This window comes from Macrotis lagotis, chromosome 1 (genome assembly GCF_037893015.1).
Source record: "Macrotis lagotis isolate mMagLag1 chromosome 1, bilby.v1.9.chrom.fasta, whole genome shotgun sequence".
NCBI classification, from domain to species: Eukaryota; Metazoa; Chordata; class Mammalia; order Peramelemorphia; family Peramelidae; genus Macrotis; species Macrotis lagotis.
In genome coordinates, this window is record NC_133658.1 from 410,548,889 (window position 1) to 410,567,875 (window position 18,987).

Consider the following 18,987-nt stretch of genomic DNA (forward strand, 5'->3'; position numbering starts at 1 on the left):
ACCCAGTGCCATACCCCACCCCCTCTTCCAACTGGCACCACCAACAACAGGAGATAAATCCTTCCTCAGAAACATAATGGCTGTTCATCCTCTTCTCTGAGAAGTCTTTGCCAGTTAATTAGCATATGCTGACACCTTGATAGACAAAAAGAAAGGCATGAGATAATTCCCCTTTTCTTTAACCATTATAGTATGAGCAGCCTTTCAATTTGCCAGTTACAAAATCCAACATTCTTTTACACAGACCCATGTGTGACATGTTATTTTAGCTGATTCTACAATCTCAGGTATTCATCTCCAACAATGGGCCACACCTGATGGAACAAATTCTGACCCATTTTTCTGACACCTCTCTGATAAGAAGTTCACATTCCTCAGGAAATTGTGAAGACCAAGGTGGGATTATTAACTTGACTGGACTCCTTTATCTGGCAGCCTGAGTGCTTTGGAAAGTACAGTCACTAGAAGGTGCCTTTATAATGTTCTGGTCATGTCTGCAATAGGGCTCCCTGGCTTCCACACTGCATCTTTCCCCAACTTTTCATCCCCAAGGGCAAAAGGGGACCATTTATTATAGCACTATGGAGTGATGGAAGGGACAGCTCTGCCACTTACTATCTATGTGATCTTGGGCATACAGATGAAAAAAAATTAAAATATAATTTCTTTATAAAAAGAATTAATAGCCATGAACACATGTTTCCTTCTCCAGTTACCTTCTGGGAGAATAATCATCATAGCCACAAGTCTCAAGATGAGCTCTCCCCAGTCCAGAGAGAGAGAGAAGTTAGAATATTTTTTAATTCAAATTTATTTTATTTAAGGGTTCACATTCTCTTCTTCTCACCTCTCCCAACCTCACTGAAAAAAAAATTTAATTAATGCATTTGTTGTTATTTTGCATCCATTTCTGACTATATCCTTTTCTGTCCCTTACCCAGCAGCTACCTTTTTTTTTTTAGGCTTTTTGCAAAGCAATGGGGTTAAAGTGGCTTGCCCAAGGCCACATAGCTAGGTAATTATTAAGTGTCTGAGGTCAGATTTGAATTCAGGGACTCCTGACTCCAAGGCCGGTGCTCTATCCACTGCACCACCTAGCCGCCCTGGTGCTACCTAGCCACCCCCAGCAGCTATCATTGAAACAAAATTTAAAAAGAAACAAATTCATTTAGCAAAAACAACCAAGACATCCAGAGTCTGGCAGAATATGCATTATTCTATGTCCATAGTCCCTCCATTTCTATTGTTATTGGTTCTTTACCACTTTGGGCTTCTCCAAATTGAGTTAATTGAATGTGAATGACTCTGCCAATCTCCAGTTCTCCAGACTGTACTATGGTTTGATAGCATACTAAAACTTTGGCTTATACTCTGCTCCCAACTCTCTTTTATTTTTCCCCATTATTACTTTTTTTTTTTTGGTGGGGGGAAGGCAGTGAAGTTACATGACTTTTCCAGGATCACATAGCTCTTAAGTGTCTGAGTCTGAATCTGAACTCAGATCCTCCTGACACCATCTACTACACTACCTAGATGCTCCCCCTTTCTCCACAACTCTACTTTTGAATTCCTCTAATCTACAAGGCTCAACCCAGTTTAAGAAGCCTTTCTTGGATTTCTGAAATCCAGGGTCTAATTTTTTTTTCCCTTTTAACATCCACAACACCAAGCATTGCTCTAGACACACAGTAGGGATTTACTAAATATGTTTTGAATTAAATTTATTACAGTTGGGGATTACTGCAATCAAGCCTCCTGGACCAGGAGGGTAGCGTTCTTTGCCAAGCAGCTCCTGGCTCACAAGCCTCCATCTATCCATTTCCTTGTACTCCACCTTCTCCTTTGGTTGATGCTTAATGAAGACTTTGTAATTGACTGATTGGAGGACATGATTTACCTTAGGGGTGCAACATCTCTTTAATAGGGAGCATAAAGGATGGAGAAATGGAGGGGGAGGGAGGATGAAGAGGAGAAAGGGAATTATTTATTATTTCCATCCCTAAGACTTTTACCCTTCACTAACAGCCTTGGGGTGCTGATGTAATCAAATATTAATTAGGATACTAAGGCACAGTTTAAAAATCAACAGCAATTATCAATCTACATTGGCATTAGTGACTATACTAGGGAAAAGGCATTCTTTGCTCCCCCTTCCCCCTTCCCACTCCCAAGTAATTTAAATCAGAATGCACCTGTGAATCATCTAACCTCCAAGAGATTGGTGGTTTAGGAACTCCCTGTAGGAAGGTATGGTTGGTTGGTTGGTTGATTGATTTTACTCTGCATTGGGGACTTGAACTTTAAGAAGCACCCCCCAAATCATCTATTAACATCACTGAGCCAGAAGGAACTCTCACAAATCATCTAGTCCATCCCCCTGCTTCTAGCCCTTATTGGGGCTCTTCAGTCCCCAACACTCCAGGGGTTAAAAAAAAAACCTTCTGCTTAGCTCAGCAGTATTTGCCAATCTACTTTGACATCAGGGTGAGCTCTTTCTTTTCTCTTTTAGGAGCACACAATCCAGGGGGGAAAGAGCTAGATTGAGCTATTAATTATGGGAAGAATTTCTTCTGCGTATTTCCTTTTGTAATTTTGTAGCTAAAGGAGAAGCAATGAAGGGAATAAAGCATTGGCATCCACAGATGATCATTTTCTCCTTTCTTCAAAGTTGCTTTGAATGAAAGGAGGGAAGTGGTTTGACATTTGGGGTGTGGGAGGCTCTTCCCAACATATGGAATAACATGGGAGATTGTAGTGTGAGAGTGTTTGTGTGTGTGTGTGTGTGATACACACAAGCTCAAAGAAAGTAGATGGTTGAGGATTTTCATATTCCTTTGACTAGTGACACTGAGTGGTGTAACATCAACCAAGGAGAGAAGGGTGACTTAGTTTTGAAACTCCAGGAGGAACAAAGATGAACTGAAGATTCTAAAGTGGGAAAAAACAAGAATTGTATTTAGGGGCAGTTTGGTGGTACACTGGATAGAGCACTAATCCTGGAGTCAGGAGGACCCAAGTTCAAAATGATATCAGACATTTATTTATTAGGTTTTTGCAAGGCAAATGGGGTTAAGTGGCTTCCCCAAGGCCACACAGCTAGGTAATTATTAAATGTCTGATACTGGATTTGAACCCAGGTACTCCTGACTCCAAGGCCAGTGCTTTATCCACTACACCACCTAGCCACCCTGACATCAGATATTTATTAGCTGTATTAACTTGAGTAAGTCACTTAACTTAGTTTTGTCTCAGTTTCCTCATCTTGATAATAATGGCACTGCCAGGGTTAAGGATCATATAAGATAATAATTATAAAATGCTTAGCCCAATGCCTAGATATTATTATTATGTCATAATGTGCTGGGTTCCTGAAAAAGCAATGCTGACTCTGACCTCTAGGAGCTTCCATTCTGTGGTAAGATAAGACATCATAGACATCTTCTATGGTTACTTTGGGAAGGAGGAAGTAGATTTGGGGTTTCAGATTTTCTTTTTCAAAGTAAGAGGGAAGAAAGATGACTTTGGGATAGTATGGAAGATAGGTTCAAGGGGAAGGAGAGGCAGAAGTCCAAAGCAGAGTTTTCTCAAAGAATGGGGATCAAGAGGAGAAGAGAACTTTACCCAGCATTTTTACTTTATATTTACTATCTCTGATCTTCACAACAATGTATCAGAATTTAGAATTACAATAAATTAGAATTATATCATGAAAGTATTATTCTAAACTTGCAAATGTGGAAACTGAGTCTCAGAAAAGTTAATCTACTTACACAATATTACATAGCCAATAAAAAGTCAAGGGAGGACTTTGAGCCTAGGTTTTTCTGTATCTAAGACCAATGTTGCTATTCTTTACACCCTGCTGCCCCCTAGGATATTTCTCACAATGGCATCAGCATCTCCTCATGTTCCTGACTTGCATCAAGCAAAGGACTGATTTGCCTATAGTCACAGAACCTGTCATTTCTGTACAAAAGTTCCTGGGGAAATGAAGAACACACATACCCCTTTGCTGGAGGCTCCAAGACTTTATGATTGTAGCCATTAGGTTGAATTAGTTCTTCCTCATACCCTGATGAATTTTCTTTTGTTTTTATCATGTATAGCCTGGCCCCTCTGCACAGGAATTAATAATCAAACCCAGGCTCCCTTCATAATCAATGGAACCTCTTCTCTTTCCTCTAGCAAAAAAAAAAAAAAAAAAAGCTCTGAATCCAGGCTCAAAGAGGATTAAGGGAAACATCAAACCAGTAAAAGGGGATGACTGTAGGGAAAAGGGCCCAAGTTGGGAGAAAGAGGAAGGATAGCAGGAGGAGTTTAAAATGTGATTTTTGAACATGCTATTCCTCAAGAGAAAATGGGTGCCTGGTACCAGAGGAGTGAGAAAAAAGGACCTTTTCAAGGAGAAGCTATGTTTATGTGTGTGTGTGTGTGTGTGTGTGTGTGTGTGTGTGTGTGTGTGTGTGTTTAATCTCTAGCCTGCTCTCTGCTATTCGTTTCATGCCAGGCAGAGAAAGCATGAATACTGGAGGATCAGTGCTGTAATTCCGGCACTGTGACCACAGCTTTACCTTAGAGGGACAACAGGGAGGGGAGGGGCTATATTTATCCTTACTTCACTCCACCCCATCCAGGACTTATGGAACCTTTTTTATCCCTAGGCTCCTGAGGTTCCCAGAGTCTCTCTTCATTGTCTCTCTCCCATCATTTCCCAGAGGGTTCTGGACAATCTGTTTAACAACGTTATGAAGGTGCTAATTCTATCATCAGCAGCCCACCTTCTACTACAAAGATACTACCCATCTGCCTGCCTGCTAACACTCTTCAACCTTTGATTTCAATAATGTTTCATTTAAAGAGTTCAAGTGCCTCTCTTTTCTTCCTCCCTTCCCTCCACTGAGCCCCTTCCTCATCTGCTGTCACCTTCCTTCTGTTTCATCCAACAATCCAAATATTGTCTTCTTAGATACATTTCTGTCCCTCCATAACACCCCCCCCCCCCATTCAAATACCTCCTATTAGGGCTTGAGGGATTTCTAGTACAATGATACCATAAGAGTCATGCTTTTCTCCTAGGGCCCACCTTCTTTTACAAGGGTCTTTTACAAGCCCACCTCTAAACTGCAACCTCCCTGTACCAGGGCTTGCCTGGAAGGACTGAATCAAATGGAAAAATAATCATCTGTGATTTCCCTCAGTCCCTAACTTCTAATTATCTATTGAACCAGGAAAAATGTTCATCTGACCCCCCCATCTCCACCTTTTGCATCCTTTCAAAGAGTTATTCTTCTGACTGACTTCTGCATCCTCCTCTTCACCTATTATCACCCTTCTCCCATCAACTTTGCACTTGGTATCAAAATTCCTTAATATAGCGTAATTTTTCAATAATCTGCTAAATACTTTTCCTGCCTCAAGTCTTCCCCCCCAGTACATTCTACAGCTGATCTTCTTAAAAGTGAAGTTTCTCCTCAATATCCCCTATTCAATCAACCCCAGTTGTTTCCTCTTACCTCCAGAATCAAATATAAAATGCTTTATTGGGAATTTAAAGCCTTTCATAACATGGCTGCCTTCTTCCCCTTCCAGTCTTCTTATACCTCACTCCCCTCTATGTATTCTATGACCCAGCTGCACCAGCCTTCTTGGAGCTCCTAGGACAATACATTCCATTTATGGATTTCAGGCATTTTCCTTGGTTGTCCCCATGCTTGGAATTCTCTCTCCTCATCTTCACCTCCTGGCTTCCTTCCAGTTCCAGCTAAAATCCCACCTTATATAAGAAGTCTTTCCCAATTCTTGCTTAATACTAGAGCCTTCTCTCTAAATACAATTTTTTCAGAATATTGTGGAGAGAGGTGGCCATATTGTTGGTTCCAGTCAAAAGAATCCTGATTATCTCCCATCTAATTGCTTGTTTGTGCTTAGCTATTTCCATATTGTCCCTCCCATTAGATCAGGAGTTCCTCGAGGACAGGGACTATTTTATTTTTGTCTCTTTAGTCCCAGTCTTAGATCTTGGAGTTGGCATAGCTATGCCAACTGGCACATAGTAGGAGCTTAATAAATGCTTGTTGATTTAATTTGCTCTGGCTAATCTCTGAATAATTTCCTTTCACCTTTGAGAGTTTATGAGATGAATACAGTCATACACTCAGTGTCTCACACCTGTGCTTACAAGAACACACAAGCTCTCAGATACCTGCACAGGTGTGTGTGTATGTGTGTGTATATATACATATATATATGTATATATGTATATAATCACTGTCTTTGGGGTATGTTATATATATATATATATGAATATATATATATATATATATATATACACACTTATTGTCTTTCAAGATATGCTAGAACCAGTTCCAATAGAGTCAATTGTTAAATTTTCAATGTGAAAATTTAATTTCAACTTCTTAAACTTAATAAATTAAATTTAATCTCACATTTCATACCTTGGAAATCAGCAAATGTCACATATCAGGGCTTGATTTATTGTTTTATAAATCTGTCTAGGCTTAAGGAAGTGAAGTAAATATTAATAATGAAGATAATATTTAAAATATGTTATTAGTACATTTCCCACCTCCTCCTACCCCTAAAGAGCTGGTTATTAAACATTTATCAATACAGACTGGCTTTTCAGATCCATCATCTTAACAATGACCTAGGACTCCCTTCCCATCCCCATTCCCCCCTCCCCCAGGGCCCCTCAGGCAGAGAATGGAGGAGGTTTCTACAGTTCTGGGTCTGCTTAGCAGCCAACAAAACATGTAATCCTGGGCAAGTTACTAAACCTCTCTGGGCCTCATTTCCTCATTTGTAAAATGAGGAAGTTGGACTAGATGATCTTTAAGATCTTTTCTATTTCTGAGAATCTTTACAGCAAATCTTGTTTTAAATCCACGAATCAATTAAAGTTTAGTAGCAGATAATCCACTCATAGAAAATTGATGGCTTATTGCATTAGGGGTTTTCTTTTCCTGCTCCAGGGCCCCTAGCCATCCTAATGGTATCTGTCAAGGGGACACCAACATACACATGATTTAGTGACTATCTCCTTCCCTGTGGCCTCCTATACCCCCTCTACTCCATTAATTCTTGCATACAACATACTCCCCCAATTCTCTTCATTCTTTTACCAAAGCCTTACTTCCTGATTTTTGGTATGGTCTGGTCAGTTCAGCTAGTGATTTTCCCTGATATTATGAAGCGAGGAGGCCATGTTGCTGTTTCCAGCCAAGGGAACCCTAAGGACCTGAGCAGACAGCCAGTCTCTTCCTTCAGGGGCATTGAGGCTCCAATGATAATTGGCGACTGTCCATTGAGCCTTCCACATTCCCAAGAGAGGGTGGTTTGGGGACTGTAAACACATTCACATTAATCATCTGTGCTTCTCATCAAAGAGGTAGGTGTGGGGGGCAGGAGAAGGCCCAAATAGAGCCACTGGCTCAAGCCAGGGAACATTTGTAAAATCCCCAATCACTGCTGCTGGTTCTGAGACTTTCCCCAACTCCAATATCTAAGAGCAGACCCAGGAGTGCTTCAGTGTTATTTAGAGCTCCTCACACCTGGAAGCAGCTGACTCTTGTTCCCTCCCTTTCTTGATTCTTCTTTGGAAACACTTGCCTCTCCAGAGGCAAATTGTATTTGGGGGGGGGCTTTGGAAAGCTCTGTATTAGGGCAATAATAGGTAACCTTTGAAAATAGACCTCAGTCATTCTCACTCTTATAATGAATCTTTAAACCCTTGGAACCTCAGTTTTCCCATTTGTATAATGGGAACAAAATTATGAGTTCTCTAGGCTAAGCAGCCCTGGGGAATGGCCTTAGGATCTTTACCAAAAAAAAAAAAAAATCCAGCCTGTAAATGCTGACTAATAATTAAGCTCTCACAAGGAGCCTCTAGATAATAATAATCCTTTACACTTATGTGGGGCTTAGCACTTTAGACAGAACTTTCACAGGCATTAGCTCACTTAGGCCTCACAATAAGCCTATGAAATGTGATTATCTCCAATTTGCAGGTGAGGATATTGAGGCTCAAAGAGGTCAGATGACTGCTCGAGGTCACCCTGGCAGTTCTAGTAGAGTCAGGACTGGACCTTGAGCTTCTGATTCCTAATACTTTTACCATAACATACATAGCCTCCCTTTCCCCCAAGACAGGGAAAATGTGCTGATCAGAAATCTGCTTGGCTTAAATGTCCCTGAGAGAAAAGTGCCTTAGTCCCTAAACCAAGAGATCTTCACTTTTTAATTTAATTTAATGTTTTTAAAATCATGGATCCTTTTGACAGTCTAGTGAAACCTACGAAGCTCTTCGCAGAACAATTCTAAACTCATAAAATAAAAAAAACACAGGATTACAAAAAAGATCAATTATACTGAAATACAGTTTTCAAATATTTTTAAGAACAAGTTTACAAATTTTAGGTTAAGTACTCCTAGTCTTGATTCTGTTCATTTGAACTTCTAAGGATGTTTCCAGTCTGCTCTAGGGATCTTGTCTTACCTTATACTTTATTAGGTGTAACAGAAAGTCTGTAATTCCTCAACTTAAAATACATATGCCCATACTAATATGTGTGTGTGTATGTATGTTTGTGTCTATGTATAAACTTATGAATGTAATCTTGTGACTTTTCCTAATGTGTACAACTGAGGTCATCAAAGACCTTACAATTTGGGACTCTGGACTTGCCATCTTATCCCTAGAGATATACAAACCCTCTGGGTCTGTTGATTTCTCATTTGCTTCCTTCTCAAAATTTCAGGAGAGATAGCATTCCAAGGGCTGAGCCTAAATGGCCCTTGATGATGACATACTGGCTGGCCTGGCAGGAAGGCCTTCTCCTCCCAGAGGTCTGGGTGTAGATCAAGTGACTGTATGAGAACCAATAACCCCACCTCTGCTCCCACCATCCTTCTGTCACCTCTGGTTAGAGAGTTGTTTTCACCTAACCTATAGGGAGGAGGTGGTCTGTGAATTTTCAGTTACATAATATTCACAATGATATAAGCTCACAAGCCCACCCTGAGAACTGTGAAGCTGAGACTAGTTATAAGAATAGGCATTTTGTTTGGAAATTCAAAACAAGTCTCAGCCTGTGCTTTTCTGTAATTGTGGCATTCACAGAAACATGTGAAATTTGATCTGCAAATATTTTCTCAGGGTGTCACTGCATCCCAAATCAAAGGACAGATGTCATGAGAATTACAGTGGGCATCAGTGCAGCAATCACTGGACTGGCAACTAAAAAGAGAAATGGGGGGTGAGCAGGGTAATTCTCTGACAGCTTGGCCCTGGCCTTTCCTGGTAGAATCATGTCACAGAAAAATACAACAGAGAATAGTTTTAGATGATAGTGGTTCTATATGGGGAGTGGCTTTTTCTCTACAATTCAAGACTGGAGCCTGAATTACTTGGCAAGGATTTGTCAAATATCTACTATGTTCCAGAAACCTAAGTCAGGTCTCAGTCTTGAGCCCTGGATTCAAGAAATTGACAGTCTAGTTAGATTTTAAGTTTTATCTTTCTGGAATGCCAATTATAGTTGCTGAAGGGGCAGTTAGGTGGTACAGAGGATAAAGCACTGTCCTTGGAGTCAGGAGGACCAGAGTTCAAATTCCAACTCAGATACTTGACACTGACTAGCTGTGTGACCTTGGGCAAGTCACTTAACCCTGATTGCTTCACATCCAGGGCCATCTCTAGTCATCCTGATTCATATCTGACCACTGGATCCAGATGACTGAATGAGAAAGTGAGGCTGGTGACTTAGCACAGTGGCTCCCCCCACTCAAATCCATTTCACCTGCTTGTCATGGCATCACCTCCCATGATGTCATGGTCATCTTTGAGAGTAAAGGACAAGGGGTGGCTAGGTGGCACAGTGGAGAGAGCACTAACCTTGGAGTCAGGAGTACTGAGTTCAAATTTGACCTCAGATACCTAATAATTACCTAGTTGTGTGGCCTGGGGCAAGTCACTTAACCCCATTGCCTTGAAAAATCTTTAAAAAAAAAAAGAGAGAGAGTGAAGGACAAATATCACCATTATAAGTGCTGAGGAATTAAGTCTCCCAGGTTAAGTAGTAATAAAGGCCTTTGGACACAGAATTTTAGCATGTTTTTAAAGCAGGAGTTAATTTTTTTTTTTTGCAGTTGCTTTGCCAATCACAGAACAATTTACTAACTTTAAGTATGATTTGATGAATTTTGGGGGATATTTCTCCATGGTTTTTTTTTTATATTTTTATTTTCTTGCAACAACTTGAGACTCCCCTAGCCTGTTTGGATCAAGCATTACACCTTGGTCAGGAATATTAACAGTGGCAGGCTGTGTATTTGTCATCAGAAGAAGACCCCCCCACCCCTACCCCAGGCACCATGGGAATGCCCATGGCTCCTCAATGATATATCTGTCATATGGTCATTGACACAATCAATTGACCCCCTTACACACCGGTGTTTATTAGCCATTGTACACATATTTCACCCCTCCCCAGCTGACACATAATCTGTTCTTTGCTGGCTCTGACAAATGAACATTTCTCTGTAGACTCTTAAATGAGTATGTGTCACAGCCATGTCACTGATTAATTTTTTTTACCACTAGGCACAACGATGCATAGAAATGTAACTTATATTCATTTCCCAACTTGAGCCCAGCTGTCTAAAAAATTCCACTGGCAGCTTCTGCTGACAGACAGCTATCCCTGCACCTCAGCCGATCTGATGTGTGGATATGTGAGTGCCAGCTTGTTAATTACTGGGTTTCTCTTCCGGCCTGGCTCCCGCACAGCCTGCCACAAGGACCTTTAATCACTTCTGGGCTTCGATGGCCAGGGCCCAGAAGTCCCTGATGGTCCAGCTCTAACTCTGGATTGACCACATGCAAGTTTTCTTCTCCAGCATTTTCTTTTTCATGTTCCCAGCTTGGAGATAATCATGGGTTTCAGACAAGGCTCTAACTAGCAATTCTCATGCCTGGGGCAAACATCATCACCAAAAAAAAAAAAAAAAAAAAAAAAAGTTCCTCAGGCAGCAATTCTCAAGTCAATTTTTAAAGATAAATTTGGTTTTGAGATGGAATTTGTGTGGTACCTGGCCTCCCCCAATGAAGGGAAGCACCAGGAAAGAGAACAAGGCAGGGTTCACTAGACCCAAGAGAGAGGTTTACCTGGAGTATAGCTGCAGAGGGTCTGGTAGGAGTGGGGAGAGGAAGCCACCATCTGGTAGCTTCCTATTTTAACTATTTATTCTTGCTAACAAGGTGCTGAGCTCAATTATTTCTACCTGCTGTCAATGCTTTCTAAATTTTGGTGCCCTGAGGCAAAGCCTTAATCACTCACCCTAGTTACCAGTCTGATTTCTGATGCTCCATTATTAGGTTCACCCCACTCTTAAACACTTTAAACTTTTTCTGCTCTTCTCTGTCAATATTTCATCAGAGATCCCTTTTCTGATCCCAATGTCTTTCTCTTACCTTTCCCCTAGCCCCTCCCTACCTACTTATCCGAACAAATTGCTCTACCTCCCCAGTATTCCTCTCTCCCTCCCATTGTCTTCCTAAACCTTTTCTTCAGATTCACCTCTTCCAAGGAGCTTTCTGGAGCCGCCTTGGACTTTATAGCCAACTCTGCATTCCTACAACCTCACTCACCTCTGTCCATCTGTCTTTCTTCCTCCACACCCAACCAACTTCTCACTGATAACAAAAGGAAAAAACTGCAGGTTTGTAAGTCGTCCTCCACCTGTGTTCCCCCTGTTACTGTTGTGAGGTGAATATGTTTTATCTCCTATATTTAATGAAGATTAACTCAACCTATTACTGTATGAGTTTATCCTAGGAACTTACTTGCCCAATAATGTGACATTTATGTCATTAAAGTCAGAACTCCTGATCTTGAAGGCTGGGCAGAGTTACAGGCAGCTTCAGAAACCACACTGAATCAGTTATGCCTGTATTGCTTGTTATTATCATTATTTGTGTATAAGCTCCATAAAGGCAGAGACTATGTTATACAAGCTTTCTACCTCTCCCAGTTCCCAGTCCAGTGTTCCAAGTACATAGTTAAAGTTACACTTAGTTAAAGGGACAATGAAATGAATCATTGTATCAGATAAAACAACCAACTTATTAATATGGTTGCTGATAGGCCTCTCAGAAATCCAGAGAAAGTTAATTAAGTTTGGCAAATTCATGACCACATCTCACATGAACCCTTGGGATAGAAATATGGTAGCTCTTAACATGATTTTGTGTCATAGTGACTTAGACACACATTTAGAATTCCTACCTTCTTTCAAGGCTCAGCTCATGGACCATCTCTTGCTATATATCTTTTCTGATTCCCCTTATTGTTAGTGTTTGCTCTTCTTATCTGTTTATAGTTTAATCCCTAACAAAATATAAACACCTGAAGGTCAGAAATTCTTTTCTTTCATTTTTTTTTTTTGGTCTTGGCATCCTCAGCCCCTTGTTCAGTGTTATGGATATTGTAAGTGCTAAATAACTGTTAACTGGATTGGCCAGCTCACAGACACAAGTCATACATAAAGACATAGAACAAAAGACAAATGAACATTTTAAAAGTACCTTCTATGAAGAGGATACTCTGCTGAGCCCTGGGGTTACTAAGATGAAAAGTGATAACAATTTCTGCTCTTAAGGCAGGTACAATCCTGTAAAGGAATGAGAAGTACACAGATAACTGTAATACAGGTTAAAATGAAATAAGGACCCTGGAGCAGCCTATCATAGAGACATGAAGGATCTTCTTTAGCTGAGGATTGAGGGGAGGGATCAAGGAAGTCTCCTGCAGGAGGTGGCACCTGAGCTTTGAAGAAAGAAAAAAATTCAACAGGCAGAGGGGTGGGTAGATTCCAGAAGAGAGGCAATTGAAAAGATGACTGTGCCACCCCCATCAGTCACCCATCTGTCCAGCTGCAAGCAGCCCTTCCAGGCTAAGGGGTGACCATTCTATCATTGTCCCTGTCAGTCAGTCAGAGAAATGGCTGTGACATCCCCCATACATTTCTTTGTGAAATGTAGAGCTCACAGCCCCGGAAATCAGGACAAAAGCACCACCCACAGCTCTGGTCCTGATGAGTCAGATTCTGCCTCCCACAGGCTCCTTCACTGTGTTTCTGAAAGCAAGTGTGAGTGTACATCTTCTGAATGTTTTGTGTTTGTGTGTGTGTGTGCACGTGCGCGTGCTTGTGTCTTTCCAAATGAATGAGTGTCTCTAGGTGTGCACATCCATGTATGTCTGCCAAATCTCTAGGTTAAAAACATGATATGACCAGAACTTTTATAGAGGACTGACTGACTCCCTGGCCTTGTTGGAAAGGAAGACAGAAGGAGCAAAAAGGGGGAAGGGAACCAAGAGTTTCTTTATACCAGAGCATAAATCTAGGGATGGAAGGGAACCAGGCCATCTCATCCAACTCCCTAATTTTACAATTGGGAAAACTGAGTCTCCATGAGATTAAGTAACTTCACCCAAGGTCAAATAGAAAACAAATGGCAGAGTCAGGATTTAAACTAGGTCCTCTGGGTAAATCTAGAGCTCTTTCTGCTTTAACAAGATCTAGTTGGGGAAACATATTCACCCCCTTCCAGCTAGAACTCCATGTCATTTGGGGAGAGCAGGCAGGACATCCTAGTCCCTAAGGAATGAGGGGCAGGTGATCTAAGAGAAAAAAAAGAAGGGGGGGGCGGGCAGCTCCCTTCTCAGAACAGGTGTCAATGAACTGACAGCCACTTAGAACCTCCCAGCACAGCCTCCTTTGCGTGCTCATTTGCATTGATTTACATATATTTGCATCCCCAAATCAATGGAGACGGACTTAATGGTTCCTGCATTAGAGCTGTTGGCAGAGGCTAGGAGGAAAGCCTCCTCTGGGAGAAAAGGCGGTGAACATGAAGGATGTATTGGGGAGGGAAGTTAGGGAAAGGAACAGAGGGAGAAGGATGAAGTACCCCCTAGGGGATCTATTTGTTGCCTGGTGCAAATTCTGGGGCTCAAGGTGAGGAGGGAAGAGGAAATACAACCCCCTCCCAACAACCTTAAGCAATCAATCAATCAGTCATCAAGTATTTATTAAGCACCAATTTTGTGGAAGAAACAGCGCTCTGCCCCAGGGTTGCAAATAGAATGAATGAAATAATATCAACTAGCAATGAACAAATAAGAGAGACAATAGGGACAGAGAGTTTATAAGTAAATACAGAATAAATGTGGAGAATAGATACAAAGGCTTCATGAAGAAGATTTGAATTGGATCTTGAGAAAAAGAGAAGGATCCTATGAGTTGGGAATGAGGAGGAAGTGTATTCTAGGTAGAGGGAACAGCCAGTACAAAGACCTGGAGATGGGAGGTGAAGGGTTTTGTGTCAGCCCCTTGGAATCAAAATAGCTGCTGAGTGGTCCCTAATTCCAAAGGCATAAGTGTGGGAGAGAAATTTTGTTGGATGAATGGGTGGGTGGGGGAGAATTGGGGTGGGGGGAAATAGTTGAGTGAGAAGGTAACACATGGAAAGGACAGGAAGGGAAAGGACATAAGGGGGAGAAGGATACAAGCCAGAATGGGATGAGGGAGGTGGTGCACAGGGAAGAACTAGGTTGGGACAGAAATCAGGGATATTTGAATCATATGGCCTAGGGCAGAATTAGATAGAGAGACTGGGAAAAATGAGGTGGGTAGGAGCCAAGGGTAGATTCAATATATTTTAAACCAACTAACTGGGTGCTGTCTTGCTAAGAATCACCCTCAGGTTCAGTTAGCAGTTGGACTTTGTCTCTTTTGATGTTACACCACCATCTAGTGGAATAATGGAGGAAAGCAGAGTCCATTCTAACCTTAATATTTATTCTCCCCCTCCCAATATTCCTTTAGTGTCTCTATAAAGCCCTGTCCTATGTGACTGGAGGAATTTGGATTCAGCCAGAGCCAAAACTAACAATATTTGCATGGGATGGGGAAGTGAGGGAGAGATAGGAGAGGCAGGGGTGTGCTGGCAAATGTTTTAACGACCAGTTCTCTGGGGAGCTGGGAAGTAGGGACATATGCTTGACATACTCAAGTTCACTCTTCATTATTAGTATTTTCTCCATCACTTCCTTAAGTTTATACATCAACAAAATAAGTCAAGTCCCTGATTCTTTGTTTTTGTCTGTTTTAAGATATAAATGACCACACTGAAATGTTCATTGGCTTAATAAGGGCCACAAATTAGAGCTTGGGGCAAGCGGCATGGAAGACATCCTGAGTTTGTTGGGTTAAGCAACACACTGGTAGAAAGGGCAAGACCCCAGATACTATAAGGCTACAACTGGGGAGGCTGACACCCACTATCATCCACCCCAAGGAAGTGGGTCATTATGGTAATTTCCTGTTTTCACTAATTATTCTTATTAACTAGATGATAAGGTCTTTCTTTTAGTTACACTTTGGCATCCAAGAAACCTGAGGTTGTCATGGTAACGCTCATATCAAACTGAAAAATACTTTGCAGTAGTCACTTTTGCCTCTCCCCTAAACACCCCTTACCTCCCCCACAAAACTCAAAGTATCATGTTAGATCTAGGCCTTATCTGGTTCAACTACTCTATTTTATAGAGGAAGAAATTGAGGCCCCAAAGTGGAGAAGTGACTTACTCAGAGATGGAGGAAGACCACTCAACTTATTGAAACTGAGGCAAAGATGAGGTGAACTCTAAAGGAATCCTAAATGCTCATAGATTTACAGACTATTAGAGCTGTAGGAGCCTTTAGAGACCATCGTGGAGTACTAGAAACATAAACCTGGAGATAAGATAAAGCAGGACTCAAACCCTGCTCTCCTGACTCATAGTCCATTTTTGTCAGGTCCCTGAAATATGGCCTTCCTCAGGGAAACTAGAATTCTGGTCCTTTTAAAGCAGTAGCCCCTCTTTTTCATGATTCAAGACAAGAAGCTGAGAAAGAAGAATATCTCTTGGTCTTTTCAGAATAATTCTGAACCCGTTTCCTTCCTCCCTCTTAGAGTTTAGTTTAGTAAAAAAGTTTGAACATCTTGGGAGGTAAAAGTTTAGGGTGGGAAAGAAATTCATTCCCAAGAAAGATATGGACCTTCAGTCAGGACTCAGCAGCTGCTTCTTCTCTTACTTATCTTGCTTGCTCTTCAGATAGTACCTGTCTGGGGGGGGGGGGGGGTGGATCACACTGAGAAACAACCAAGTCCAAAAATTTGGTCTGGAAAGTATTTCCCTCTGGCTAGGACTACTAATCTCCAGTCTCTTGAAGGTCCTGAGAGTCCTGAAATATCTCCCTTTTTGCTTACAGGCTAGTCAGGTACAATTTCAACTTGACCCTCCTGCCCATCCCTTGAGGGGAAGTTTGAAATATCAGGAATGACAAAACCTAGAGGAAAGAAATAAAACCCTTGCCTAAGAATTTCATGGCAGCCCATTGTCCTTAAGAGAAAATATAACCACCTTTATTTGGCACATAAATTCTTTCAAAATTGGATTGGCATCAATCTTTCCAGATTGATTTTACCCATTTCCTACTAGGCTACTCAAGGCTACCTGCACGAGATGTTCCATTTCCTGTCTCTACAGCTTTACCCAGGCTGTTCTTCATGACTAAAATAGACTCCTCTTATCTCCACCCTGAGCAATTCCTAGCTTCCCTCAGAGCATCACTCAGGTGCCACCTCCTCCCTAAGACCTTTCCTGATCCCCCTTCCCCTTATTTGGTTTGTGTTCTCTCCCTCTTGAAATTTGTATTTTCTTATCTACATGCATAGTTCCCCACCCCCCAGTAGATTATAAGCTTCTTGAGTTCAGAAACAGTTTTTGTCTGGAGTTTTTATCACTGTTATACGCCTGGTGCCTAGCATACTATTAATAAATGCTTGTTGAACTGAATTGATAAAGGATGAAGAAGCAAACCCAAGAAAACATAGCACTCTAGTCTAAAAGCACTGTCTTCTGTCTTAAAACTTGCCTTGTTTGAAGGGTCTTCTCTTCATGGCTTGTCCATCATGGATGGGAGGTATAGCGACTTCCCTGGCCACCACTATTCCCCAGTCTGACTGGCAAGTGTGTTAAGTGGCAGTCCCTGAAAGACTACCTTTCATCACTAGCTTGTTGAACAAAAACTGGGTCTCATTCCCCTCTTCTTGGTCTGGGTCAGAACTCGTTGTATCAGCATCAGGCTCTTTCCCCCTCGCCCAAGTAATCCCTCTTCCCAGGCTTGCTGATACTTCAAATGGTTTTCTGCTCATTTCACTTCCATCAGCCCCAGATTGGCAAAGCAGGTTCTGCTGCTGTCTTCTTCCATAAAAGAGTATAAAGCTTTCAGTAGTCTTTCATTTCACATATTGGACCAAAGCATCAGTTTACCTTACCTAGTTATACTCTGAGATTGGCCCCAGGGGGGTGGGGGGCCAGGAACCACTATGTCCATGATGACTAAAATCAAATTCAATTCTACAAAAATTTATTAAATATCTCTTAGGCATAAGACATTGTGTTTCCTGCTTCTAAGAAACTTATCATCTAAGGGGCAGTGTGACTACCAGGCAAAAATGAAAGCAAACATGCATACTATATGGCAACATGGATGGATAGTGAGTCCCATAGGGGCTCATATGAGGGAGATCTTGGTAGGAGTATATGCTCAGAATTCTGGCCCACAGGAGGAGAGCCTGGGAGAGAGGGAAATTATCCTTTGACAGTGACTTGGTTGAGAGGGGGATCAGCACCAGTTATAAGAGGGGACTTTTCTGAATCAAACCCAGATGAAGGTAGGAATAGAATTTCTCATACTCCACTTGTCCATATCAGACTCAGGTGGAGGAGTTTTCTAATCCAGTTCAGATACTTGAATGAGGTTCAAATTGGTAATTGGCTTTCCAGGAGTGGGTGTCAGTGCACAATTGATGTAGTAACCTGTGAATAACCTCAGATTCTAATTGGATACAATTAGAATCTGAGGTTATTCACAGGATCAGAATGAGTCAAGGCAATGGAAAAGTACAGGTCATCTGTCATTGCTTACATGTTTATGGTCATCAAGACCACTTAGCCTAAGTAACTACATATTGAAGTCCTATCACTTATCACTATAATATGAAATGGTAGGGTTTTTTTTTGGGGGGGGTGCAAGGCAATGGGGTTAAATGACTTGCCCAAGGTCACATGGCTAGGTAATTATTAAATATCTGAGGTCAGATTTGAACTCAGGTGAATCTGACTCCTGGTCTGTGCTCTATCCACTGCACCCTACTCCAAAACAGTATAGTTTTTATTAAATTATAGTTATCATGAATTAAAAGATGGCTTGAAGCTAACCTTCCTTACCCATCCACCCTCACAAGTATTTTATTTTAAATTTTTTTTAGGTTTTTTCTTTTTTGCAAGGCAAATGGGGTTAAGTGGTTTGCCCAAGGCCACACACAGCTAGGTAATTATTATTAAGTGTCTGAGGTTGGATTTGAACCCAGGTACTCCTGACTCCAAGGCTGGTGCTCCATCCACTGTACCACCTAGCCACCCCTCCTCACAAGTATTTTAAAGGGGACCTAAGGATTATCTAGACAGAGATGTGAATACCAAGATATATTGAAGAGGGGCTGAGCACTAGCAGTCAGAAGTATCAGGAAAATCTTTTCAGAGGAGATAGAATCTGAACTTATCTTGGAAAGAAGCTCTGAGTTCTAACAGATAGATGAGGAGATGAGAAGAAACAGAGAGCATTTCAAACATAGGGACAGCCTATGCTGAATGCATAGCAAATGCATTAAATTGTGAGCTAGAGAAGAGTATGCAATGATGCCTAGAGAGCTTGACAGCAGCAAGACCTAGGATCAAATCTTGCCTCAGATGTTTTCTAGTTATGGGACTGACTTTATCTCTCTGAGTTCAGTTTCCTCAATTGTCAAATGAAAGAGTTGGACTTCTAAATCCCTTCTAACTCTCCATCTAGGAA

The 18,987-nt window shown here is 41.4% G+C and overlaps 2 long non-coding RNA genes across 5 annotated transcripts in view; one reads left to right on the top strand and one right to left on the bottom strand.

Moving 5' to 3' along the window:
• LOC141506201 (uncharacterized) overlaps positions 1-18,987 on the top strand; it is a 54,243-nt gene that overhangs the window by 29,806 nt on the left and 5,450 nt on the right. For 3 of the 4 annotated variants that reach the window (XR_012473799.1, XR_012473797.1, XR_012473796.1), the window contains one exon: positions 4,662-4,818. The exons of the other annotated variant lie outside the window; for it this stretch is intronic. This is a non-coding gene — a long non-coding RNA (uncharacterized LOC141506201). Of the gene's footprint in view, positions 1-4,661; positions 4,819-18,987 lie in introns of those variants that run through there. 4 annotated transcript variants of the gene reach the window in all.
• On the bottom strand, positions 25-15,853 carry LOC141506204 (uncharacterized). Its single transcript, XR_012473800.1, has 4 exons — positions 15,670-15,853; positions 12,605-12,690; positions 11,669-11,713; positions 25-135 (listed from the first exon to the last, which is right to left on the bottom strand). It is a non-coding gene; the product is annotated as an uncharacterized LOC141506204 (long non-coding RNA).